The sequence below is a fragment of the Schistocerca americana genome, chromosome 6 (assembly GCF_021461395.2).
Source record: "Schistocerca americana isolate TAMUIC-IGC-003095 chromosome 6, iqSchAmer2.1, whole genome shotgun sequence".
Lineage (NCBI taxonomy): Eukaryota > Metazoa > Arthropoda > Insecta > Orthoptera > Acrididae > Schistocerca > Schistocerca americana.
In genome coordinates, this window is record NC_060124.1 from 304,103,049 (window position 1) to 304,130,691 (window position 27,643).

The window sequence follows — 27,643 nt, forward strand, 5'->3', positions numbered from 1 at the left end:
TCCCCTTGCTTTCAGCCATTCTCAGTACCAGCACAGCAAGGCCAGATCAGTCAATCATCCAGACTGTTGCCCCTGCAACTACTGTAAAGGCTGCTGCCCATCTTCAGGAACCCTACGTTTGTCTGGCCTCTCAGCAGATACGCCTCCATTGTGGTTGCACCTACGGTACGGCTATCTGTATCGCTGAGTCACTCAAGCCTCCCCACCAACGGCAAGGTCCATGGTTCATGGGGGGCGATTCAATGATGATGACAATACAAAGTCTCCCACCCGGCCGGGAATCGAAATACAGATACACACAATCAGTTGGTTCTACTGAGAAATTCATCAATGGAGTAGAAGGAGTTGACTTCTGTTAAACTGAGTTTCATTGGTGAACCGTGCACAGCTCGTGTTCATCCCATTTATTGTTTGTGATGTTCTATTACGGTACTGACGCCTCGTTTTCTTATTCCACTTATTGGCGTCACTAACCTCGTGCCTAACTTGCCCGTGAGTGGCAGCAGCAGCTCGTATCGATAGTGCACTGTCGTATCATCTCTGGAGCGACCGATAGCATTTCCGGGTCGTCGTGTGTCTGGGGTTCAGTTGGGAGCTCAGTTGGAGACGGACCAGCAGTGAAGTCGGAGACGGATCAGGAGGGCGGTCGGCAGCCGGGGCGGATCCCCCACTGAGGCCGCACAGCCAGTACCAGCGGGGACGACTATTGGTTGGTCGTTCGGTCGGTCGTCTAATCGACGACGTGTATTTGGGTCGGTTCCTTCCTGTGCAGAGATGTCGGTTGTGCACCCTCTGCATGGTTGGGTCCGAGCCAGTGTCTCCGGGACGTCGTCCGTCCGAAGGGGAGACGCGCTCTGGTCGTCGTAGTGGAAGGAGCTCTCAGCCGGCGATGGCCGGTGCATCGGTAGCAATTGGGGCTTAGGCCTCGGTGACCGCTCTGCTCTACAGAGAGTCTTCTTGCGAAGCAACAGTAACGCCCGGTGGATCGGCGGAGAGTTGAGCCTTGCTCCCTTTCGTCGAAAAGCTGCGTAGCTCGCGGAGAAGCACAATTGTCGTTTAGAGTCCCAGACTCGCAGCTACCCCGTAACTTCGGTTACAAACTACCCTAGCGAGGTTATCTCTTTCTTTGCTAGGGTTGATCAGTGCCAGGGGCCCGTTCACGTCGGACCACCCCGCGTCCTGTTGGCCACATTTCTTCCTCCGTACCTCCTTTAAGTGCCGCGTCACTGCACTAACGGCACACGCTAGGCCGTAGGACATTCCCCACTTCCGTAGGGCCAATTAGTTAGCTCTTTTCTTTTCAGAAAAAGCAAATTTTCGTACCCTTCCACTCCATATAAAAGTCCCTAGAACACCAAGATGGCAGATACCGCCGGTTTTTCCCCCGTCCTAACCCGCAGCAAGGCTGCAGCGAAAGAGGCGCGTTTGCCAGCTGTTCCCGTCGACGTCAACGTTCCGCTTCCTGCCGTAGAAGAGGTATTGGCGGACAAAGATCGGCAGATAGCTGCGCAAGCGCAGGAACTACTCGACCAGCGCCAGGTAATCACCGACCTCTGCGACTCGGATGACTCATCCACACGAACAAGAGCACTTCATATCGCACTACACTCGCCTGCAACTGGTGATTCCTGCATAACCGTCCCGCTGCGGCAGCTGACTCCAGCGGGGGAATCAGCGGTGGCAGATGCGGACCCATAACACCACTACACTGGGCCCCGGCAGGTGGAGGGCCCACGACGCAAACACAGGAACACAACGCAAACAAGCGAGCAACCACACTCGCTAGGCGGCCGAAAGGCGCTGCTGCCTACACCGAAACCCGCACGTCCGGCTAGGAACACAGACACACCAACCACCATGAACCGACCTGCGGTCAGCAACAACACTGAAACACCAACTGCAGCTACGCCCACACAACAAAAGACTGGTTTTGCATCAGTCGTAATACAAAACTATGGGGACCTTAGTGTCCTCGGAAAGGCACACACCTTGTACGCTTCACAAAAAGTGGGGATAGGGCCTCATTGTATCTATTTACGAACTCGGAATGCAAAGTTCTCTTTAACTTCCTCAAAGAAAAGGGGATCGAGCACTATACATTCAGGACAGCGGAAGAACGAACACAGCAGTACATGGTCAAGGGAGTGGACCCCAATACCACAAACACAACAGCACAAGCGGCGCTCAACTTCCTGGGTTTCGACTGCGGAAGTGCTTCCCTGATGACCGGCTTCCACTCACACACCCTTCTGCCACACTACCTGGTCGAGATGGCCGATACGGCCGCCTCCCGCGACCTTCTGTAGATAAAGAGCCTTTGCGGATGGACGTAAGGGTGGAATTATACGAACCATCACACGTCCCCCAACAATGCAACAACTGCCACCGATTCGGTCATTCGGCCCTTCGCTGTGGCCTGGCACCCCGTTGCCACGGATGCGCTGGCAAGCACGCATCCAACGCCTGCACACTCATACAGCAAAACGTACGCCGTTGCGCCAAATGTGGTCAAGGCCACTCGGCCAACTACAGGAGCTGCGACGTATACAAGGAGATGCAGAGGCGCAAAACACAAGAACTGAGGGCACCCAACGCCATAACACGTCCAAGGTCCGCGCCAAACCCTGTCAGGAACGGAGTATCGTTCGCCATGGCTACGCGCCCTGGAGGAGCGGGACGGGCCGCGGAACCTCCGCGACCATACCACGCACCTGACACAATCGCTGCGACAACAACACAACCGTCTCAGCCAACACAAAACACCACAACCACACCGGTACCAACACCAGCTCCCCAAAACAACACGACTCCACTCCCTGAGGCTATGGCCTGTGAAACCACGCACACTGCACAGGAAGACGCACCCACACAAGGAGCCCCAGAACCCAGAACCCAGAGAAAGCTTAGGCGAGCACGAGGGAACAGGAACGGGAACACACGCACACCACGACAAGCCACCCAGCAACAGCAGAACACTGAAACGCAGGCACACAGTCAGCAAGCCAGTGACACCAACACACACATTACTCCACCCCTCACCACAACTATATATAACACAGGCACCACAGACTGCACCACACAGCAGCAACACAAGCGCCAGCCCAGCAGCCGCTAACACTACAATCAAGCCACAGGCCGACATGCACAACACCAACACTACTGGCAATATTGGCAATACTATTACCTCAGCATACGAATGCTCAGATCTTTAGCAAGATCATGGCGGCCGTCATCACATTTTTTACACAGCTCTTGACTGCTCAACGCGGACAGTACTGGGCTCCCATACAAACAGCACTCACCACACTGTTCACACCCCTTCATGGATAACACGCCACACTCGGCCCCCCATCGCAAACAGCCAGACACTATCACAGATCCTGTTCTGGAACGCAGACGGGATCAACAACAAAAGGGCGGAACTTTCCGCGCTTATGGAGCGTAAGAGTATCCTTATTGCACTACTGAGCGAAACCAAGCTCAGACCACGCAACCATTTAAATTTCACCGGCTACTGCGTCTATCGTACAGACCAACCGGACGCCTCCGGTCATGGTGGAACAGCCATCATCATACACAACACGTAGAACACACATGCATAGTGCTCCCTGAACTTGAAAAATTAGAAGCAACCGCCATCAGTGTCCAGTTCAATGGAGCCTACACTACATTGGTGTCAGTATATAACAGCACTAAGAACATCAAGACACGCGACATCGGCACTATACATATCACCGTCACCGCGCGTAATCGCCGCTGTATATCTTAACGCAGAACACCTTGACTGGAACTCACGTATACGAAACTCCAACGGCAAGAAACTATACAAACACGCACTAGGATGAAACTACATCACACTAGCGCCGACCGAACCGACGCACATTCTCTACCGGAGTGGTCACAGGCCAGACTTGATAGACACGGCCCTCATCATGGGCATAACAACGACACTCAACGTTGCTGTTGAAAACGATCTGCCCCCAAATCACCAACCCATTATACTGTACACTGAAGAAACACTGCAGCACATGGACCAATGCAGGAAGTTAGACTACAGGCGCGCGAATTGGACAATGTTCAAGGAAGCGCTTGACAGTTGCATCCCACCCACCCACGCGATTAACGAGACAGCTCAAATTGATGAGGCCGTTGGAACGCTCACTAGCGCCGTCGAAGACGCAATAGCCGACACCATACCAATCCACACACCACAACAATACAGTGCTGCCCTACCCCAGGAGACCCTAGGCCTTATCTCAATGAGGAACCGCCTTAGGAGACAGTGGCAGCGTACCAGGCGCCAGTACTTCGAACAGCACATTAACAGGCACCAGGGAATAATCCGGACAAAAGACAAACATTTAAAACACAACAGTGGAACCAGAAACTAGAAGGGCTGGACACCACGCGACCTGGCGTGTGGCAGATGGCCCGACACTTCACCAGGGAGAAACTGTGAACACCCACGCTACAAGGGCCCAGCAGATTGGCATATTCTGCGGAAGATAAAACGGAACTGATGGCCCTCACACTTGCAGCGTCATTCACATCGAACCTGGATCCCTCAGACCCAGAGTTCACATTTGCGACCGACCAGTAGGTTACACGCATCTTGGCCCGACCATCGCGCAACGCCATCCGACAGGCTAGCACAGCTGAAGTCAAATGGGCCACCATGCATACCACAGCTAGGAAGGCCCCTGGTCACGGTGGCATTCAAAACCGTGTCCTCCAGGAGTTCACGGATAAAGCAGTAGAATACCTCACACACATCACGAATGCCATACATAAACACCAACACTTCCCCGCCTTTTGGAAGACGGCCAAGGTCCTGATGTTCAGGAAGCCGGGGTAAGACCACTCCCTCCCACAAAATTACCGACCTATCAGTCTGCTGAGTGCGCTCAGCAAGATCGTTGAGAAGGTAATACTAAAACGACTCACTAGGCACTGCATTACAAACTACAGCCTGAGGTCAGAGCAATTCGGCTTCAGAAATCACCACTCGACAACACAACAACTCCTCCGTGTCGTTGAATACAAACACGAGGATACAACCCAAACATAGTAACTGGGGTCGTGTTCCTGGACATCGAAAAGGCCTTGGATCGTCTGTGGCACAACGGCCTCATACGCAAACTCAGCGACGCAGGGTTCCCCGACGGGCTCGTACGTCTCATACACTCATATCTCACGGACAGGAGTTTCAACACCGAAGTGCAGGGCAAACAATCAACACGACATGGTATCCAGGCAGGAGTATCCCAAGAAAGCATCGTAGGGCCCTTACGGTTTAACGTCTACATTAATGACCTCCCAGTTACACGTAACACGACGGTGGCAATCTACGCGGATGACTCTGCCATCCTTGCGCAAGATTGGAAGCCGTCTAACATTAACTCACGACTACAGACTGCACTCAGAGCGGCAAAGCCTTGGCTGGTGAAATGGTGTGTTAGAGTAAACTTCGACAAGTGCGAAGCCGTTCTGTTCTCCACACGACTGTACAGAAACACGAGACACTCGCGTAACTCGTTTATCCTTTCTCTGGGTAACTACGACCACAACCATAGATGGAAACATAATAGACCAAAGACACTACTGGCAAGAAACTAAACATCTATGGTCCATAGCACGCTAACACGACAGTACTGGCGAGCACCTATAACACAGCTACTACTGGATACCCCAGATGCTCGACCCGCCGAAAAACAGGCAATCTCAGGGAAAATGTACTGTGCACAGCACGCAAACCAGCCACACACACACCCTAAACTGTGAGCTGTTCTATGACCGATCGCCCACTAATGTATGACAACCTTGAACTGTTACAGGGATGATTGTATTAGCAAGAAATCCTTGTTCGCCTCCGTGAACCTCCTGTAATTCACACCATGTTGTTAGTGAAAAACACAAAAGTGAATATTTAATCATATGTGCTACCTGCCAGCAGCAAGTCGTATACTCCCAGCTTACTTATTTGTTACACAGTTTAATTCTTAATTTCTTAGCCTGTTTTTGGGTACTTGCATTGTTTAATTCATAAATTTCTGGCGTATTATAGTATTTGAGAGTTTTAGCATCGCGTTTTAGTACCTGAATAGTGTAAATTCGCGTAATCGTTTGTCTTCTGTTTTTGTTTGAACGGCCAGTGTCGGTTGGTCACAGCCAGTGTGCTCCCTGCCGCCGTTGGATAAGCAGCTGCCAGCAGCAAGTCGTATACTCCTAGCTCACTTATTTGTTACATAGTTTCGTATAGGAGGTATAATTTCGAGTTTTAGTTACTGTAATCGTAAATTCGGGCAGATTGTAGCGCAGTCGTTAGGCATTTGTACAAGTTAGTTCATACATTCTTTGTATGTTTCGCTTGCGTTATCTAGGCACGGACTTGTGTTTCAGTAACTGTTGTTCAGCATCGATTAGAATGGACAGGGACTGTGATTGCTATGTTCGGATGAGGGCTGAGTTGGCATCCCTTCGCAGGCGGCGCTGACTTCGGACGCGCAGCTTGAGGCTGTTGCCAATGGGCACCACTGTGGGGAGCCGGACTTGGGTATCACGGGGATGTCAACCTCGTCCCGTCTATCCCCAGATCGGTCTGCCGCTGTGGTGGCCCCGGTTGCCGCCCGCAGTGGGGCTGAGCCCTCGCCTGTGGTTGATTGGGAGGTCGTTCCAAGGCGTGGCAGGCAGCGAAAGACGTTCGCGGAGGCTGATCAGAAAGCCTCCCCGGTGCGTCTGACAAACAGGTTTCAGGTACTGTCTCTTGCTGAGCCAAATGCAGCTGCCTGCCCCGTTTCAGAGGATGATTCTCAGCCTTCAAGGTCCGGACAATCGCAGAGGGTGGGCTTGTTGGTAGTTGGGAGCTCCAATGTTAGGGAAGAAATCCAGTGTGCACTCCGTGTGCATTCCGGGTGGAGTCATTGCTGATGTGGAAAGGGTCCTTCCGGATGCCATGAAGACACAGGGTGCAGCCAGCTGCAGGTGGTGGCACATGTCGGCACTAATGACGTGTGTTGCTTTGGATCTGAGGAAATTCTCTCTGGATTCCAGCGGCTATCGGATATGGTGAAGGCTGCCGGTTTTGCTTGTGATATGAAGGCAGAGCTCACCATCTTCAGCATCGTTGACAGAACCGACTGCGCACCTTTGGTGCAGAGGCGGTTGGAGGGTCTGAATCAGAGGCTCGGACGGTTTTGCGACCGTGTTGGCTGCAGATTCCTTGACTTGCGCCATATGGTGGTGGGGTTTCGGGTTCCGCTGAATAGGTCAGGAGTTCACTACACTCAGCTGGCGGCTACACGGGTAGCGGAGGCTGTGTGGCGTGGACTGGGCGGTTTTTAAGGTTAGAAGGCCTCGGGAAAGTACGGGGTGGGCTGCAATCTCAAAGGGTGCATGGCAAATACAGGACATGCTTGGATCAAGGAACAGTCGGAATTGTAGTTGTAAATTGTTGTAGTTGTGCTGGGAAAGTCCCTGAGCTTCAAGCACTAATAGAAAGCACAGAAGCTGAAATCATTATAGGTACAGAAAGCTGGCTAAAGCCTGAAATAAGTTCTGCAGAAATTTTTACGAAGTCTCAGACGGTGTTCAGGAAAGATAGATTAGGCAGAATTGGTGGTGGAATGTTTGTGTCTGTCAGTAGTGTTTTATCTTGTAGTGAAGCCGAAGTAGATACTCCGTGCGAATTGGTATGGGTGGAGGTTATACTTAACAGCCGAACTAAGTTAATAATTGGCTCCTACTACCGACCCTCAGAGTCCGATGATATAGTTGCTGAACAGTTTAGAGAAAATTTGAGTCTCGTAACAAATAAATACCCCACTCATACGGCTATAGTTCGTGGGGACTTCAACCTTCCTTCGATATCTTGGCAAAAATACTTGTTAAAAACCGGTGGTAGGCAGAAAACATCTTCCGAGATTGTCGTAAATGCTTTCTCCGAAAATTATTTCGAGCAGTTAGTCCACGAACCCTCGCGAATTGTAAATGGTTGCGAAAACACACTTGACCTCTCAGTCACTAACAATCCAGAGCTAATAGAGACCATCGTGACTGATACAGGGATTAATGATCACAAGGTCGTTGTAGCTAGGCTCAATACCGTTTCTTCCAAATCCACCACAACCAAACGCAAAATAATTTTGTTTAAAAAAGCGGTTAAAGTGTCACTAGAAGCCTCCCTAAAAGACAATCTCCATTCCTTCCGAACTGACTATGCAAATGTAGACGAGATGTGGCTCAAATTCAAAGATATAGTAGCAACAGCAATTGAGAGATTCATACCTCATAAATTGGTAAGAGATGGAACTGATCCCCCATGGTACACAAAACAGGTCCGAACGCTGTTGCAGAGGCAACGGAAAAAGCATGCGAAGTTCAAAAGAAGGCGAAATCCCGAAGATTGGCTAAAATTTACAGACGCGCGAAATTTGGCACGGACTTCAATGTGAGATGCCTTTAATAGGTTCCACAACGAAACATTGTCTCGAAATTTGGTAGAAAATCCGAAGAAATTCTGGACGTATGTAAAGTACACAAGCGGCAAGACGCAGTCAGTACCTTCGCTGCGCAGTGCCGATGGTACTGTTACCGACGACTGTGCCGCTAAAGCCGAGTTATTGAACGCAGTTTTCCGAAATTCCTTCACCAGGGAAGACGAATGGAATATTCCAAAATTTGAAACACGAACAGCTGCTAGCATGAGTTTCTTAGAAGTAGATACCTTAGGGGTTGCGAAGCAACTCAAATCGCTTGATACGGGCAAGTCTTCACGTCCAGATTGTATACCGATTAGGTTCCTTTCAGATTACGCTGATACAATAGCTCCCTAATTAGCAATCATATACAACCGCTCTCTCACCGATAGATCTGTACCTACAGATTGGAAAATTGCGCAGATCGCACCAGTGTTTAAGAAGGGTAGTAGGAGTAATCCATCGAACTAAAGACCTATATCATTGACGTCGCTTTGCAGTAGGGTTTTGGAGCATATACTGTATTCAAACATTATGAATCTTCTCGAAGGGAACGATCTATTGATACGTAATCAGCATGGTTTCAGAAAACATCGTTCTTGTGCAACGCAGCTACCTCTTTATTCGCACGAAGTAATGGCCGCCATCGACAAGGGATCTCAAGTTGATTCCGCATTTCTAGATTTCCGGAAACCTTTTGACACCGTTCCTCACAAGCGACTTCTAATCAAGCTGCGGGCCTATGGGGTATCGTCTCAGTTGTGCGACTAGATTCGTGATTTCCTGTCAGGAAGGTCGCAGTTCGTAGTAATAGACGGCAAATCATCGAGTAAAACTGAAGTGATATCAGGTGTTCCCCAGGGAAGCGTCCTGGGGCCTCTGCTGTTCCTGATCTATATAAATGACCTGGGTGACTATCTCAGCAGTTCTCTTAGGTTGTTCGCAAATGATGCTGTAATTTACCGTCTGGTAAGGTCATCCGAAGACCAGTATCAGTTGCAAAGCGATTTAGAAAAGATTGCTGTATGGTGTGGCAGGTGGCAGTTGACGCTAAATAACGAAAAGTGTGAGGTGATCCACATGAGTTCCGAAAGAAATCCGTTTGAATTCGATTACTCGATAAATAGTACAATCCTCAAGGCTGTCAATTCAACTAAGTACCTGGGTGTAAAAATTACGAACAACTTCAGTTGGAAAACCACATAGATAATATTGTGGGGAAGGCGAGCCAAAGGTTGCGTTTCATTGGCAGGACACTTAGAAGATGCAACAAGTCCACTAAAGAGACAGCTTACACTACACTCGTTCGTCCTGTGTTAGAATATTGCTGCGCGGTGTGGGATCCTTACCAGGTGGGATTGACGGAGGACATCGAAAGGGTTCAAAAAAAGAGCAGCTCGTTTTGTATTATCACGTAATAGGGGAGAGAGTGTGGCAGATATGATACGCGAGTTGGGATGGAAGTCATTAAAGCAAAGAAATTTTCGTCGCGGCGAGATCTATTTACGAAATTTCAGTCACCAACTTTCTCTTCCGAATGCGAAAATATTTTGTTGAGCCCAACCTACATAGGTAGGAATGATCATCGAAATAAAATAAGAGAAATCAGAGCTCGAACAGAAACGTTTAGGTGTTCGTTTTTCCCGCGCGCTGTTCTGGAGTGGAATAGTAAGGAGATAGCATGATTGTGGTTCGATGAAACCTCTGCCAAGCACTTAAATGTGAATTGCAAAGTAATCATGTAGATATAGATGTAGATCGTATAACTTGAATCGCAGCGCGCTAGCTTGGGAGACACGGAGGTGAGGCCGACCCTCATCGAATCGTCGTGTTTGGTAAGTCGAATGGCGTAAAGGATTGCTCTTCCTCAGATTAATTACGCCTGTTGCTAAGAGAGCGGCTTGAGGCGACAGGGTTGAAATAATGTATGTTTGTCAAATCACGAAAAAAGAAGATCACATACCACAGGGTAAAAGCAAGAAAAACCCGCTTCCGTAGGCGATGCCGCTAACGTATGTCTGTTGCAGTGGCGGGAGGTAAGCAGCGTTGAATTCTGATGGTGGATGAAATTTTCACTGACAGTATTTGACCGGCAAGTGGGGAAGAGGTCGTTGTCTAAAGTTTCTGGTAACTAGTCTTTGCGCCAAAGTCTTGGGTTAAATTCCTAATTTCTCCACAGTGTCCACGTGACGCTGTTCATGGTGATGCGACCGTAGGATGGGGATGTTAAGCATCTGAGAGACGTAGGCTGAGTGACAGCGCCCGGTTTCAACCACTCCATTCTCTCATCATCATCGTACAACATACACATAGCACGTCACTATTCAAGCATCCAGTACAATCAATTACGCTCTGCATGTGCGCATAAGACACAACTTTCACAAAAAATGGTTCAAATGGTTCTTAGCACTATGGGACTTAATATCTACCGAGCGAGGTGGCGCAGTGGTTAGACACTGGACTCGCATTCGGGAGGACGACGGTTCAATCCCGCGTCCGGCCATCCTGATTTAGGTTTTCCGTGATTTCCCTCAATCGCTCTAGGCAAATGCCGCGATGGTTCCTTTCAAAGGGCACGGCCGACTTTCTTCCCCGTCCTTCCCTAATCCGATGAGACCGATGACCTCGCTGTCTGGTCTCCTTCCCCCAAAACCAACCAACCAACTTAACATCTGAGGTCATCATTCCCCTAGACTTAGATCTACTTAAACCTAACTAAACTAAGGACATCACACACATCCATGCCCGAGGGAGGATTCGAAACTGCGACCTTAGCAGCAGCGCGGTCCTGGACTGAAGCGTCGAGAACCGCTCGGTCACAGCGGTAGGCCAACTTTCACATATCAGCATGGAGAGGGGCCGATGTGCGCTGAGGGGGAAGTCTCTACCCCGTAGGATATCACAGCCAGTAGTGCCATACAGGAGAGGGAACCAATAAATATTCCTTCTGGCACCTAATTTTAACGAAGAAGTATCTCTCTATTCAAAATGTTGGCGCTGTCATTAAACCGTGGTTTTGAGGTGAGCAGCTAGAAAAAAAGAAAGACTACTGTTTCAAGATATTATACGCATTGTGTGGCACAACTTCTTTCGGATAAAGAGTATTTGTGTAAAATTACATAGCTTTAGTTCAGTGAACTATTTTTCAGGCGGCGTTATTACGTAATGACACTCCGAACTCCCGAGTTAGTCAATTACGTCCAGGGTCGTAGATAATTTCTTCTTCTGCGCCCTGATGGAACGTGAAGTGCAAGATGCTCATTCAGATCGGCATCCAAAAATATTAGCGGCTGAACTGTTATATAGATGTAGCAACTGAAATTTTGATACTAGTTAATGGAAATGAAAGCAATGTGGTTGAAAAATTGTGATAATTATTTATGTTCATGTAAATGGCTCCGTAAATAGCCAGTATTTAGCGTTCATAAACTGGATCTGACGTGACTTCATATGTGTTATTTCTGACAATAGATACCTATATATTCATAAATATTTAAAATCGGTCAGTATCGTTTACTTGTAGCTGGATCGAATTTGTACACTTCTTTGCTCTGATTCTATTTTGATAGCTTATAGTACTACGTCCATTTGATTGAATTATTCATATTATGTAGGACTGAAAATTATGATTTACGACTTTTGTCAGTAATTAGCCATCATGGTTATTTTTCAAATATTATTACTAATTTGTTACGATATTCGTAAGACGTTCATCGTTTCTTAGAATTTTACGTTAGATATCTAGCGCTATTCTTCATGTGCGGTTTTCACAGAATGTATTGGTAGTCCGCGGCTCGTATTGTTAGCCAATAAACGGATCGTAATAACACTCACAAAGACAACGCCTGTTGACATTAACAAACTAGAAGTAGGGTAAATTAGAATGTCAGTGGTTTTGTGTTCCACTGCGACACGTTTACGAGATATCGCATTTTGAAATGTTCCCACACTGACACTTGTACAATACCTGTGTTAGCACACACTAAAGAGCAAGTACATACACTATTTGTGTGGATTCTGAACAGTAATGAGACTACTAACCATCACAGGTTGTGTTCAAAATTACCATCGGCGGCGGCAATACACGCTTCCAATCTGGTACGAAACAACTACTGCGCACGAGGTAGCATTTCAGCGGACGTGTCCGCGCAGTCTGCAGTAATACGCCGTTGCATATCATCGGGTGTAATTGGTACTTCCATGTAGACAGCGTCTTTCAGCTTTCTCCACAGAGAAAAGCCTACAGGCATCAAATCCGGGTTATGAGTCGGCCAAGGTACAGGTCCTCTGCATCCTATCCAGCGATTTGCAAACAATTCGTGAAGAAATTCCGTAACACATCTTACATTATGAGCTAGACGTCCATCATGCTGGTACCACAAGTTCGTCCTACGCTGCAAAGAAACGTTTCCTAACATCCATGGAAGGTGGTCCGTTAGGAGGCTGCGATAATCCTGGGCGTCAGTGCTCCGTTTACGAAACACAGGACTATGAGCTAATGATTCAGTACCCCACAACACACGCTTACACTCCATGGACGCTGACGTTTCACCTGACGAATCCAATGGGCATTGTAAACATACCAACACTGCATATCTCGGCGGAATATGTTAGTGTTTGGCCATTACAGCTGCTGATGTAACCAGGGCGGGGAGGGACAAAGGGATTCAAACTACGCCCACCCCCCTTCCTCAAAAGGCATGAAGGCTACTTTATTTGATGACGTATTTGTTGAAATGAATATGAATTTTGCCTGTTGAACACTTACAATGACTGTTAGATTGCAAATTTTTGCAGCGAGAAGTGGCGAGATGTGTGTAAGTCGCAATGCTATGTTGAGCTTCGGCTGTCTGTGTCTTATCGATACATGTCGATACACTTACGTGTCGATTGTCTTACGCTTACGAGTGCTGCCAACAGCAGTAGCACTATCGTAGTCCAGCGAACTCGTTTGTGTGTCAACTGAAATATAGTGTAACGAGTGTGTCTGGACATGAACAACTGTATGATGCGCTTTCACATACCCTTGTTGTGTAATTTATACCATATCTCATGATTATCTGCACGCATTCGTGCTTAAAATGGCATCACTGGGTGAGAGACAGATAACTTCTTTCTTACGTCTCTCCTAGCAAATATTCTCTTAAGAGAGACGCTCGGTATATGTACTATACATAATTTAAATACCCCCCCCCCCCCCCTCCACCCCGATGAGTTTTTTTGTCTGTATATGAAGTCTATTCTCAGGAACTATTGTAGGGATTTTACTAATACACTATTTCACGAGGACGATTTTTGCATACAGTTTGCCACCACAACGCCAGACATGTCGTCTGGCTGTAGAAAGTTAGTGCTATCTGTGAAAAGCCAGAGCAGATCGCTGGTTAATACATATTTAAACGGAGATGCCATTCAGTGCACCGAGCACAATTACCCTCTAAGTCTTTCTCCATTTCATTACCATCGCGTAACGATGGTTTCCTGTGGACAATTTGACTTACTTGGCAGCTTCAAACACATTTAAATCAAAACATTTTCAGATATTCGCACTTTTTACTTGTTACTATTAGTGCCCATGTTATGTAACATAAGCATCATGTGAAGTACATTAATATAATACATGATGTCATACTGGATAACATCTCACATGCCATCATGTCAACCAACGTTCGTCATACCGTGCAGTATCACGCAACGCCACTCTAAAGCTTAGAATGCGTGCATCGCCATTCTAAGATACTTTCTATTATTGATGCATCCCTACTCTCGGTTACTTCCTATTGTAGATGCATCCCGCACTCTAGAAGCACATAAATCTGTGTGTTTTTGTTCTTATACCACTCCCATACGTGTAGCAAGGGGTGGGTTTTGGGAGCTATCGTCCTCTAGAAAAAAAAAAAAAAAAAAAAAAAAAAAAAAAAAAAAAAAAAAAAAAAATCACTCTATCTCTTCGCCTTACCTGGCAAGTTCAAAATCATTTAAATCGGAACATCTTGACATATTAGTAGCATTTACTATAGTATTAGCACCCGTGCCATGTAATATAAGGCATCGTTTAAAGTAAACTGACTTACTACATTATGTCATGTTGTATAACGTGCCATCATGCCACATAATATGGCAGTTGTAATATAATGCAATATGACACAACGTCTCATTAAAGTTTAGAATGCTTGCATGCCCAATCTGGCATACTTCCTATGACAGATGCACCCCCATTCTCGGATACTTCCTATTGTAGATGCATCCTACTCTCTAGAAAAATGTAAATTTGAGTCTCTTTCTTCATACACCCCTCAGCATGCGTGTAACAGCGTGTTAGTTTGGTGGAGAAATGGTGCCCTTGGCGAAAAAATCAATCCTCCCCCTTCACCCAAAAATCACAAAAATAAAACGTTTTAGCGTCTCCACAGGAACAAACACCCCCCAGAAATTTCATTCCCCAGAAAACCTTTTCTGTCTTTTGTACGTATGCCTTCAGAGATATGATATTATAAACTGTTTTCCACGGCTGCAGAGACTTCTGGATTTTGGGCACGAGATCACGGACTTTAGCCTATAAATTACAAGATGTAGATAAGCCAACACCTTGCAGCTAAGAGAGCTCATTACGCTAAGGGAGTAGGATTAACTAGTACAAAAGAGCGATGTTTTGATTTAGATGTCTTTGAAGCTTTTTTACTACCCTGGCTTTGCGCAGGACACATTCTTTTCTTTATGTGCTGTGACAGGAACATTTTCCATTCAGGTTGCCATCTTTTACTCCACCATAAATTTGATTTAAGACCACCATAGCTTGCAAACCGATGTAAATTTTTGTTGCGTCTGGCGATGATTGATAGGGTTTAGGCTTTTTATTGTCTTTCGAAGCATATTGCTTGAGGTGGGCATGATTAGTCTGACTCATCTCTGGTTATCTGCCTTATACGGCTGAAGCTGTACAGTATAGCCTGCTCTGTCCTCAGAGCACGAAAGCCTCAACACCAAATCGGGCGCAAATGCCCGCGGGAGGTTTCTATCTTATTTTTGTAATTTTTTCACATTTTTATTTGTTATTATCTTTATTACTTTGTGACTTTATTCTCCATTTTGAATTTTTTAAATTCTGTTTAATTTTTTACTGCTTTTGGTACTTTTTGTTTTACAGTTACACGCTTATTCACATACGCATGAGACTGTATAACCAAACATACGAAAAATAGCCGTAAATACTTAATACGGTGGTTAAAATAACAGGAAACAGATACGACACCGAACAAAATATTAAATTCTGTGTTAATTTTATGATAATAATGCATGTAAATAGTTTATATCTCGTATATAAACTTACGATACGACCATATTATATCGATAAACTTACTTAAAAGCTTCTATACAGCAAGCTGAACAATTCGTACAACAAATAATAAACATTTGAAAAAGATACATTTTGTTACTTTCTTTATTTAAAGTACGCAATAATAAAAATTAAGAAACCGCCGCTAGAGATGCTCACGCGAATGACTTTGGCGTGAAATGTTGCAACAACTAATTCGAATTAGATATGTATTTGATTGGCTGAATTAAGTAGATGAACAGCAGAACAATGTACGCACCACAAAATACTATCGACTCTTCAATCCTGTACGAAAACTGTCAAAATTACGCTTGTTTTGTCCGAAAACAGATTTTCTGCAAGATGGCATAGTAGTGTTGGAAGAAAAGGCAGTGAAACATTTTCTATTAGTTAGAAATAAGGTTGGCCTTTTATCTGACAATTTTTTTATAGCAGTTTTAAGATTAATTTAATTTTCTGCGTGGCCATCGATGAAACTTTAAATGCTCGGTCAAAAAGTACATCATTTTGTATAGGGATAAGCGTATTGTGGTTTGGTAAGTGCATTGCTTTGATTCTTCCACGATTTTAAGCTATTGGTGAATGAAATCTTCAACGGATACACAACGAAATGATAATCAACTAGCCGGCCGAAGTGGCCGTGCGGTTAAAGGCGCTGCAGTCTGGAACCGCAAGACCGCTACGGTCGCAGGTTCGAATCCTGCCTCGGGCTTGGATGTTTGTGATGTCCTTACGTTAGTTAGGTTTAACTAGTTCTAAGTTCTAGGGGACTAATGACCTCAGCAGTTGAGTCCCATAGTGCTCAGAGCCGTTTGAAACATTTTTTTGATAATCAACTGTTTTTTTTTAAATTATCTGCTAATGCAGCGCTTAAAATGCAATGCATTTCTACGAACCACAGTTTCATGTGCAAACGAGTGATTTTTCGGCAGTAGAACCTGAACGATTAAAGATTTTTGCAAATGCTTCTTATAATTAAGTTAAGAATATATTTTTTTATTATTATCTGTATCGTCTCAGCAAGTGCGATACGTGAGAACTGGATTTTAAGTGCATTTTATAAGGAAATTTAGACTGTTATTCGTTTCAAAGGAAGAAGTTTTCACAAAACAATGGGAAGACCATTAATTACATGTATTTGTCTACCTTCTTACAAATTTTAATCTATTATCACAAGTGGCGCGCATAAAAAGACTCACAAAAAACGTGTTTTTGCCGGTAAAATCCGAGCGAAATTAGATTTTTCAAAGGAGTTTCCAATTTTGCCATGAGAACACATTTTGTATTTATTTGATTCACATTCCACCCATTCACTTCAGAGAACGAACTTTACGTGCTACATTTAGCTCAACTTTAAATCATCGGGTCTCGACAATGGATAAAACAATATTGTTTTGACTCCATTTATCAACCTTCGTGCAAAGTTTGAGCCAGTTCTTTCAAGTTTGAAATATAGAAGTGGCACGCTTCAAAAATCTCCATCAAGAACGTGTCTTTTGCACGTAAAATCCAACCGAAGCGAGAAATTTTCAGACGGTTAGAACTTACCTTTCGCCAAGGTCTGATATACCGGTGGATCGAATTTGAATCATCCGTCTCACTCCAGTCCGCTGTTACTTCAGGATGACTGTTTTTGCGCGCAGAATCCGAACAGGAGTGACTGTTTCTGAACGTAAAATCCCAACGGTGCACATATAAATGGTGCCATTAGCTGAGGATTAATTTCAGTCCAACTAAAATATTTTGCAAAACGAATTAATCGATTCGCGCTACTTGCCTGAACGCTAACTCCTATTCATGGTTCAAATCTTGTTTAATATACTATAATACAGCTATAGTAAGACAGATGTTCGAAAGGCTATACAAATAGCCGTTTGTCCGCGCTAACCCAAAAACCTTTTCCCTCATGTTCCAAGCTCAAACGGGAATCGAGCGCCAGGATCCACCCAAACCGCGATTCTGCGAGCGGCCTTTTCATACATATTTGTCAAATCGAGAAATTAGATTTAAAAAAAACTTCATCTGTCCTAAAATCGGTACGTACACAGTAATAGAACTCTTCCTAGGCAATCAAAAAATTATTTCGCGATCCCTGGTCAGGAACGGAAAGTAGAATCTACACGTTCATAGTCCTGAAGGATAATGGTGCTAGAAAATTTGAAAGAACCAGTTCACGTTTTGTTCCTCAGAAACCAAGAAACAGAGATAAAGAAAACTAACTGCCCATCTTTTATTCCACCACAAACTCTTTCAGATCTACAAGTCCTTTTTCATGTTATATGAAATGTCGCACACTAAAAAGTAATCAACTACATGATCCCTAATTCTGAAAATTACATACAACTTGAAGAAGAGGCTGTTGCTACAGTAAAGGACGTGCAGCTCAGGTGAAGTTATAAATACCACCTTTACGTCAACGGTTGCGGTTATTCCAAAATGACGAGCCGGGTTGGGTGGCCGAGCGGTTCTAGGCGCTACAGTCTGGAACCGCGCGAACGCTACGGTCGCAGGTTCGAATCCTGCCTCGGGCTTGGATGTGTATGATGTCCTTAGGTTAGTTAGGTTTAAGTAGTTCTAAGTTCTAGGGGACTGATGACCTCAGAAGTTAAGTCCTATAGTGCTCAGAGCCATTTGAACCATTTACTCCAAAATTACGAACAAAAATTGGATAACCAAAATCTGTCCGCACCTACCTAGACATATGGCTCGAAAATGCGTCCGAAATTCGTGAAAAATGACAACATTCATACACTTTGCAACCTCAAAATACTGGAGCTTCCCTCAGAAGTATCGAAGGTATCGCTTCGTAAATGAAATGGCGTACCACTAGTGTTGTGCTAGGGGCGGATTATACAAGAGAGATTAATCATTCATTTGCGTCTTGTGGACTGGTGCTTTCCGATTTTACTCACGCTTATGCTCGGATATTAGTTTTTTGAACTATCACGACTCAGATCTAAAAACAAATTCTAAAATATCGCCTTTCAAGATATCATAGAACTGTTAAGAATAATACATCCCCGCTATGTTCAAAGAAGCGTAGGTACCCGAGTGTGTAGCGTTTTAAGTCTTGCTTTCGTGAGATTGTTGGTGCGGTTACCATTAGTAGTAATTAATTTTGTTGAAATGCTATTGTCATTATTAATTAAAACTGATAGTTAATAAACATGGGATCGTAATTTTTAGTCAAATATATATATTCATTATTAACAAGCTGAGAAACCTGGCTTTGTCCGGGTTGGAATATATGGCATGGGAGAAGACATGAGTACCATTCCAGTTAAGACATGAATACAGACATACATCTCATTAAGGTTATTACGAATGCAATCATCCCGTCAGGAAGATACTTTGATCGTGGTGCGTGGTAGTGGGTGAGTGTGGTGGACAAAAAACCGCGAAATATGGAGTAATACTGTTAGGTAAGGCTAAATAATATTGTCTTACAAATTTCACCGTGGATGTGAAAATAATTTTATTGTTTCATTCCTGGAGCACTGTAATGGTGACAGGGTCCTCAACGTGTTTCATCCTTGTTCTGGTGTGTGGAAGTGGGTGATTGTGGTTGGCAGAGATCCAGATATCTAGTATAACGCGCGATGTGGAACACTTCGTTCTCTTACAAAAAGCAAAATTCTCTATGAATTTTGAACTTCGTTTTATTAGTGAGAATACTCACTTATATAATTCTCACCCTTTTCCAACCACATTGTCATTAACATTATGTTACATAGACATATTTTACTTCGGGTAACTACACGGGGCCAATGCTGGTTTATACTATTGTCCAAACATAACAGTATTATATCGGATGAATCAAGCAATAAACGTATTTTTATGTGTACTGTAAGATACGTAAGTCACAGATTATATAGTTTTTCCTAAGAGTATTCATGGTTTCAAATTTCTTGGACTTTTGCTCGCCGCACCGTGACTAAACTTCCTTACTAGCAGTATGAGACCAAGGTTATCTGCCACAAGAATAACGAGTGATCATGGAGACACTTATGTCAGTACGTACACACGCATCCCTTTTATATATAGATACAGATTACCAATCTAATTCAAATGTGAGTAACTTATTCCAGCTACATTAAAATTTGACGCAAGAATGGAAAGCAACAAATAGAAAACATAATTTCTTTTTGTTTCTAGAGACTTAACAGCGTTATCGGTGTGTATAATTTTTTTTAATGTTACAAGAAGGTACTGAGAACAAAATCGTCTAGATAGGTTATTGAAATTTCTGTACCTATTATGTTTCAGCTACTACCACCATCAGATACCTGCAGTTAATATGAAAGGAACATATCGAGATAAAGGCGTTTCTTATAAGCCGATAAGCTAACAAGGGATATTTAATGGAAAGATTAAAAACAATTTTAAAAGCCTACTTATCAAATAGTTTAGAACTTAAGAAAGAAGAAAGTTCTGTGCTGGTACTAAAACCAATGCCTAGTAGGGCGTCAACTTACAGCTTGGTTTAAAAACTTTTACAAAGATGTAAGTTTTAATCGACAGGTGGCGCTAATGTCGAGGGACGTTGCGTTGAAATTTTATTTCAATATATATATATATATATATATATATATATATATATATATATATATATATATATATACATCCTCTTCATACTTATACGCTTAGGTTTTAGTACTGACAAAGAATCTTTTTTTTTTAATTTCTAGCCTTTTTTTCTGAGGATACTTTTAAAAACATTTTTTAACCTTTTAATTTATCATATTTTGTTATTTTGTTGTATAACAAACGCCTGTCTCTTTTTATGTTCCCTTCATCTTAATTACAGATGCCTGACTATGGCACTAGCCGTCACGTCGTAATAAATAATTGTAGTAAGCGGTCTAGACGATGCAATTCACAGAATATTCACAATGTTCACGAACTCACAGAGGAAATTCATTTCGTTTATTGATAACAAGAAGGCACTTCTAAAGTCAATAACAAATTGCCTTGCGATTACTGATTAAAGATAAAGAGATGTTATTTTTATCGAAAAATTTTGTTCGGTTTTTGTTACTTAACGTTTCAGCTCGATAATAATTACAGAATTCAAATCAAAGTAAAAAATGTTTCTATTAGCGAGAATCGAAACATGAACTTCGAAAACATAAGACTTACGCGCTTCGCGTTCAGGTACCATCGTCTTTTATAATACGCAGGAAGCCTTTGAATTTCACAGCGATTTTCTCGTGTTAAAGAAAATGCATCTCACTACATCTGAATTTGATGTCCGGCGCGCTAACCAAGTTCTATAGTACGATGAAAATCGAAGATCCTTAAGGTTCCTTGAGAATACTGAGTAATACACAATGGTCAGTCACCAACAGAGTGATGATACAGTGATTGGAAGGCTGTGTCATCGATCAGTCTCCGCTGCTCGACACATGGACTGAAAGTAGTTGTAAATTTTGTAACGTTATTAAAACTGAAAAGCTCTGAATAGTTTGTACTGGGTTACCATACCGTAAGAAACGCATGTTCCGTCTCGTGGTTCATGGAATGAGCGTGGGGCGTTGCACTGGCGGAAGGGCCAGTCTGCCCGTCCTCACGCAGTCGCCTCTGCTGATCCACATTGGCGTAAAAGCAACAGCCGGTTAGAGAGGCGACCTCCAGAAGCGACTAGCGCGATCGTAGATTAAAATGAAGACAAATGAAATTTGTTATTTTATTTTAATTGTAATTCATTAAAATACGTGTTCACTTCTTGTTCAGATTTGGCCACGATCAATCAGAAACTGTTTTTTTTTTTGTTATTAATGTTTTGGATGTGGCTGTATTACGAATGGATGCAATATTGCTGTAATGAAGTTGCTTAAAATGAACGTAAATAATTTTGAAGATTTTGGAAATTTTAGTGAAAAGAGATGTTACGGACGAATGGTCTGAAAGAAAGTCCTGTTTATATTATGTGAAGCTTTCTTCGTGTTGACGCGACATTTATGAAATATTGCAAAACGTGATAAGAGACAGGAAGATCTCTGCATTATTGAGATTTCGTGGACTTTATTTCACGACAGTCTGAACGAAAGTGGTTTTTCGGAGACATTTTCAAGAGTTAAAAGGACTTCATATCCCTTCTGAAGAGAACAAATAAAGCTAATGATGAAATAAGTTTCCAAGTGACAGTTCAAAGTAACCAGACACATATATTCTTCGTTAGATGCTATAAATGTAATATTAATGTGTAAGGTCGTAGTGTTCAATAAATAACTCCGATTGATAACAGGTCAAACCTAAGTCACTCATTAAGGCTAATAGACCATATTAATTGAATCTCTGCTTCACAAATTAATTACAGGCTACGTAAAAACTGGATATGGACAGAACAGAAATAATTTACGGCGTCGATGTCACAAGAAGCGAATATGTGTGAGTTACTATATCAACGAAAAAAACAAGACGTGATAAGATTCAGATCTCAATAGTACAACTGTTATTAATGAGAAGAAACTTATATCCTCGACGATCGACCGTCCACACAGAACTCGCAAACTCGCAAAACACAGGTCTGTTGGCATCTTCAACAAGGAGATATGCGATATGTTGTAAATATTTTACATGAAGTCAAAATCCCACATGAAATCTTTAATCGGATGGATTACTAGTTTCGGCTAACAATCTAGTCATCTCCAGATCATAAAATATCCTTGATTATTGTTTGTGCAATTACGGCTTCACTCATCGTTAAAAGCTTTCTTAAAATGAAAAAGGCCATACATGACACAGTTAAAAAAAGCTTTCTAACGTTCATGGCCACTGTAATTGAACGAGTGTCATAAAAAAAGGCATTACGCCATTAAAACTTGGCATTGACACAATTAGTATTTTCATCATTTCGTAACAGAGATCATCATATATATACGTTGCTGTAACGTGATACATGTGAATAGTACGCCAGCTGACGTCCATTACAACGCTTAAGAAACGCGCCTTTCGACATACGAGTATACGCAGTATACACATGTGTGGCTGGCACTATAAAGGAATAGATACCATATATACGCCGAATGTTGCGTTTCTTGAACGTTGTAATGGGCATTAGCTGCCAAAATATCCACATGTACCACGTTACAGCAACAGATACAGGGTGTTCGGAAATCCTCGTTACAAACTTCTAGGACATGTAAAGGGGAATTAGTACATTATATTTGGAATAGGAACGCATTTCCGGAAACGTATCGTTTCCGTTTTAAGATGGTTTGAGTTCGTATGTGTACTGTGTCCACGTTTGCTGAGGAAAAGAGGAAACTTTCAGAGTTGCTGGTCCTGATATTCAGTAGGGTAGGCATGTTGACGTGGACTACTTCTTGTGGGGTCGTAGGCAAAATTTAATTTACGATACTCCTGTAGAGACAGAGGAAGATCTTCTGGCATGACTTCTGACCGCTTCACTCCAAACTGAAGAGGCACCAGGTGGGATAGAGAGGGTCTAACAGAACATGCTTTGTAGGTACAACGTCTGTAACAACGTCGGTGGTCGCCACATCGATCCGCTGTTGTTATGCATCAGTACTGTTCTGTACGTACAGTTTGCTGGGTTCTTTTTTGTTTTGGAACAATGTAACACGATACGTTTCTGATATGGGCTCTTATTCAAAATATTATGTAGGTACTCATTCCCCTTTACAAGTCCTAGAACTTTTTAACAGGAGTCCTGTATACGAAGATTTCTCGTTCGAAATTATGTAAATATTGTGCCAGTTACTTAGTTTTAACGGCATAACCATCGGTATCGCTCCAGTCCAGAATTATTTCAGGGTGACTACTTTTTCCACGTAAAATCTGAACAGGAATGACTGTTTCTTAACGTAAAATCCGAACGGTGCACATACAAATGGTACTATTAGATGAGGATTAATTTCAGCGCTATTAAAATCTTTAGGAAAGGAGTTAATCGATTCGCACAATTTGTCTGGATGCCAGCTCCGGTTCGTCGTTCAAAACGTGCTTAATATACTGCAACGTAGCTATAGAAGACATGTTCTAATGGCTATACAAATAGCCACTGGTCCACGCTAAACCAAAAATTTTTTACCATGATCTCCCCAAACCGAGATTTTGCGTTCGGCGTTTTATACATATTTGTTGAATTATATAATTAACCCTAGAATAAGTTCAACTGATCTAAAATCGGCATGTACACAGTCATAGAACCTTCCTAAGCAATCATAAATCATTTCGCGATCCTTGATCAGGAGCGGAAACTGCAATTTATGCGTTCGTGGTCCTGTAGGAAATGGGGCTAGAACGTTTCAGAGAAGTTTGTTGATCAGAGTAGTTCACAGTTTTGTTCCTCAGATACTAATGAACCGAAACGAAGAAACGCCAACTGCACGTCTTTCATTCCTTCACAAGCTCTTTCAGATCGACAAGTTCTTTTTCAAGTAGTATGTCATGTCCCACACTAAAATCTAGTCAACTATAACTGTCAATACTGGAAATAACATACAACATGAGCAGTAAAAGAAGTGCAGCTGAAGCGGAATTATAAATACCGAATTGACGTCAACGGTTGCTGTTATTGCAGAATGACGCAGAAAAGTTGGATAGCCAATCCTGTTTGCACCCGCCTAGACAGATGGCTCATGCGTCTCACTCGAAATGTTGGAGCTTTCCTCAGGAGTTCCAAAGATTTGAGGGTATCACTTCGCAAATGAAATGGCGTACAAATCAGTTCACTAGCGTTGTGCTAAGAGCGAACTGTACAAGAGAAATTAATCATGCATTCGTGTCGTACAGATTGGCCCTTTTCGATTTTATTCGTGCTTATGCTCAGATATCAGTTTCCTAAACGAGCACGATGCAGTTCTAGAAACAAATTCGAAAAAATTGCCTATGAAGATATCCTAGCACTGTTAAGAATAATACATTTGCCTTTGTTAAAAGAATCGTTGGTACTCGAGTGTGTAGCGTTTTAAGTCTTGCTTTTGTGAGATTGTTGGTAAAATTATCATTATTAGTAATTCTTTTGTCTTGTGGGTATCGTTCAATTACACTGGCCACTGTGTCATGTACGGATGTTCTTATTTTAAGAAAGATTTTAGCCCTGTATGAAGCCGAAGTGGCACCAATACTAACCAAGAATGTGTTATGACCTGAAGATGGCTCGTCTGTTACCCGAAACTTCTAATCAGTCCAAAGAAAGAAGATTTCGTGTGCGATCTTGACTTCATAAGTTTTCAGTTCCTAAGATGAATATTAAAAAAAAGATTAAAAATAATCTCCGGAACTGTATTTAAGCATTATCTGGCAGACAGCACACCCCGTCGCGGTGTAAAAAGAGCTATGGAAACACTGTAACATGCACAGCCTAGCAGTAGACACTCAGCGATCCGACTTCATCTGTGTACGTGCGAACTTACAAACGTGGAGGGTCAGGCCAGCACGGAGCGGAAGTCCGTGGAGACGGCGAGCGGACGGACGGACTCGGAGGAGCGGCGCGCGGCTGGGCCGGACTGTCGTTGCCGACGCAGAGGTCACTGGCGGACTGATGCGGACTTCCGCGCCGGCCGCTGCCGCTGCCCGCTGCCCAGGCCTGGAGGGGGCGGAGGACTCATCAGCCTCCTCACTCATCAGCGGCCGCCCGGCAGCGCCGCTGCAGACCTGCCAACAGCAGAGCGACACTGAGTCTGCGTTGGAGTCGTCGTTAGGAAACTAGGTGAGTTAAGGTCATCTCACCATCTTAAAGTAAAACGAGTGAGTGGTAAGCTCAGATGTTATTAAAAATTGCGGAGACATCTCTACATTTTATACACTGATCACCCGGAACGTTATGAGTACCAACCTAACAGCCGGTATGCCCACTTTTGGCAAGGATAACAGTGGCGAAGCATAGTTTCATGGAAACGATGAGGCCTTGGTACGTCACTGGAGGGAGTTGGCACCACGTCTGCACACACAAGTCACCTAATTCCCTTAAATTTCGGGGAGGGGGACGATGAGCTCTGATGCCACGTTTGATCACATCCCAGATGTGCTCCATTGGGTCCGATCTGGGGAGCTGGGGGGTCAGCAATTCAATTGGAACTCGCCTCTATGTTCCTCAAACCACTTCGACACACTTCTGGCCTTGTGACATGGCGCATTATCGTGCGGAAAAATGCCACTGCCGTCCGGGAGCACGATCGTCACAAAGAGGAGTACGTGGTCTGCAAACATTCCTTGGCTGTCGTGGTGTCTTGCTCCACTGGACCCATTGATGCCCATGTGAATGTTGCCCAGAGCATAATGGATCTGCCACCAGCTTGTCTTTGTCACTTAGTATAGGTGTCAAGGAAGTGTTCCTTTGGAAGAAGACGGATTCGTTCCCTCCCATCGGCACGATGAAGGAGGTATCGGGATTCATCAGACCATGCGACGCTCTGCTACTACACTAACGTCCAGTGCCGATAGTCACGTGCCCATTTCAGTATTAGTTGCCGATGTCGTGGTATTAACATTGGCACATGCATAAGTCGTCGGTTGCGGACGCCCATAGTTAGGAGTGTTCGGTGCACTGAGTGTTCAGACACATTTGTACTCCGCCCAGCTGATGTAAGTACTAGGCGCTTCAGTCCGGAACCGCGCTGCTGCTACAGTCGCAGGTTCGAATCCTGCCTCGGGCATCGATGTGTGTGATGTCCTTAGGTTAGTCAGGTTTAAGTAGTTCTAAGTCTAGGGGACTAAGGACCTCAGATGTTAAGTCCCATAGTGCTCAGAGCCATTTGAACCATTTTTTGTGTAAGTTCCGTCACAGTTCGTCAGGTGTCCTGTTTCCCGATTCTGGTCAGCCTACAACATCCGGCATCTGCAATGAGGGGCGTCCGCCCAACCCCACAACGTCTGGACGTGGTTTCATCTTGGTTCCGCCACGTGTTGAAGACACTCATGACAGCACTGCTCGAACATCGGAGAGTCGTGCAGTTCCAGAAATGCTCGTGCTGACCCTCCAGGCCACCACAATCTGCCCTCAGTCAACGTCAGATAGATCGCGCGCCTTCCCCATTCTGCACACGAACAGCACTCTCTCTCATTGATACTACATGCACCCTGCGTGTGTCTGACTAGCAATCATTCGTCGCCAGCTGACGCTCTTATAACCTGGAAGGGTTTATGTCGATAGTAGTTCGGTGGTCATAATGTTCTGGCTGATCAATGTATGTTGGTCACAGCATCAGTTTGGAGGTGATCTCAAAGTTATATTGTTCTTGAAGAATCAATTTTAACAAGACCGCTAGCAATTCTTGTTATTACCTAGACTGATATCGACAGATCTACGCTGTCATTGCCGGATCTGAATGTTCCGAAAACAAACATCCTATGTGAAGTTGGCTTGCAAATACAAGATTTCATATAACCACTGTGTACACTATTTTAATGTTAGAACGTACCTAATAACATTATTATTTGCACATGCTTCTTACAAAACCAAAAGTCACATGGTGATGTTGCGTCAAATAAAACATGTCAGGAACATAACCATATCAGAAATAAAATAACACACGGTTAAAATAGAGAACATGCTGTGCTCATGTCCCAGCTTACGCTAAACGCCTGACACCACAATGACGACTAGGTAGTGTAATATGTTCATAGGTAAGGGAGTACACAATTGTCTCACAATGGTGTCCGATAATCGAAACTGGGATGTTTGTTTTTGTAACTTTCAGATCGGATGATAACACCGTAGATCTGTCGAAACCGGTCATATAAATAAAAAAAATTGCTACCGATCTTGTCAAACCTGAATCTTCAAGAACAATATCTTCATTATTAGTCTACGATATCATGGTGTGCTGTCCAAAAGAAAATTATTTCCATTTGTTACGAAATT

The 27,643-nt window shown here is 43.9% G+C and overlaps 1 protein-coding gene across 1 annotated transcript in view; it reads right to left on the minus strand.

The window, feature by feature from the left end:
- LOC124619655 (protein borderless) overlaps window positions 1-25,306 on the minus strand; it is a 449,367-nt gene extending 424,061 nt beyond the window's left edge. The window contains exon 1 of the mRNA XM_047146187.1: window positions 25,194-25,306. The gene's annotated coding sequence lies outside the window, so the exon portion shown is untranslated. The remainder of the gene's footprint in view (window positions 1-25,193) is intronic.
- Window positions 25,307-27,643: the final 2,337 nt, after the last annotated feature.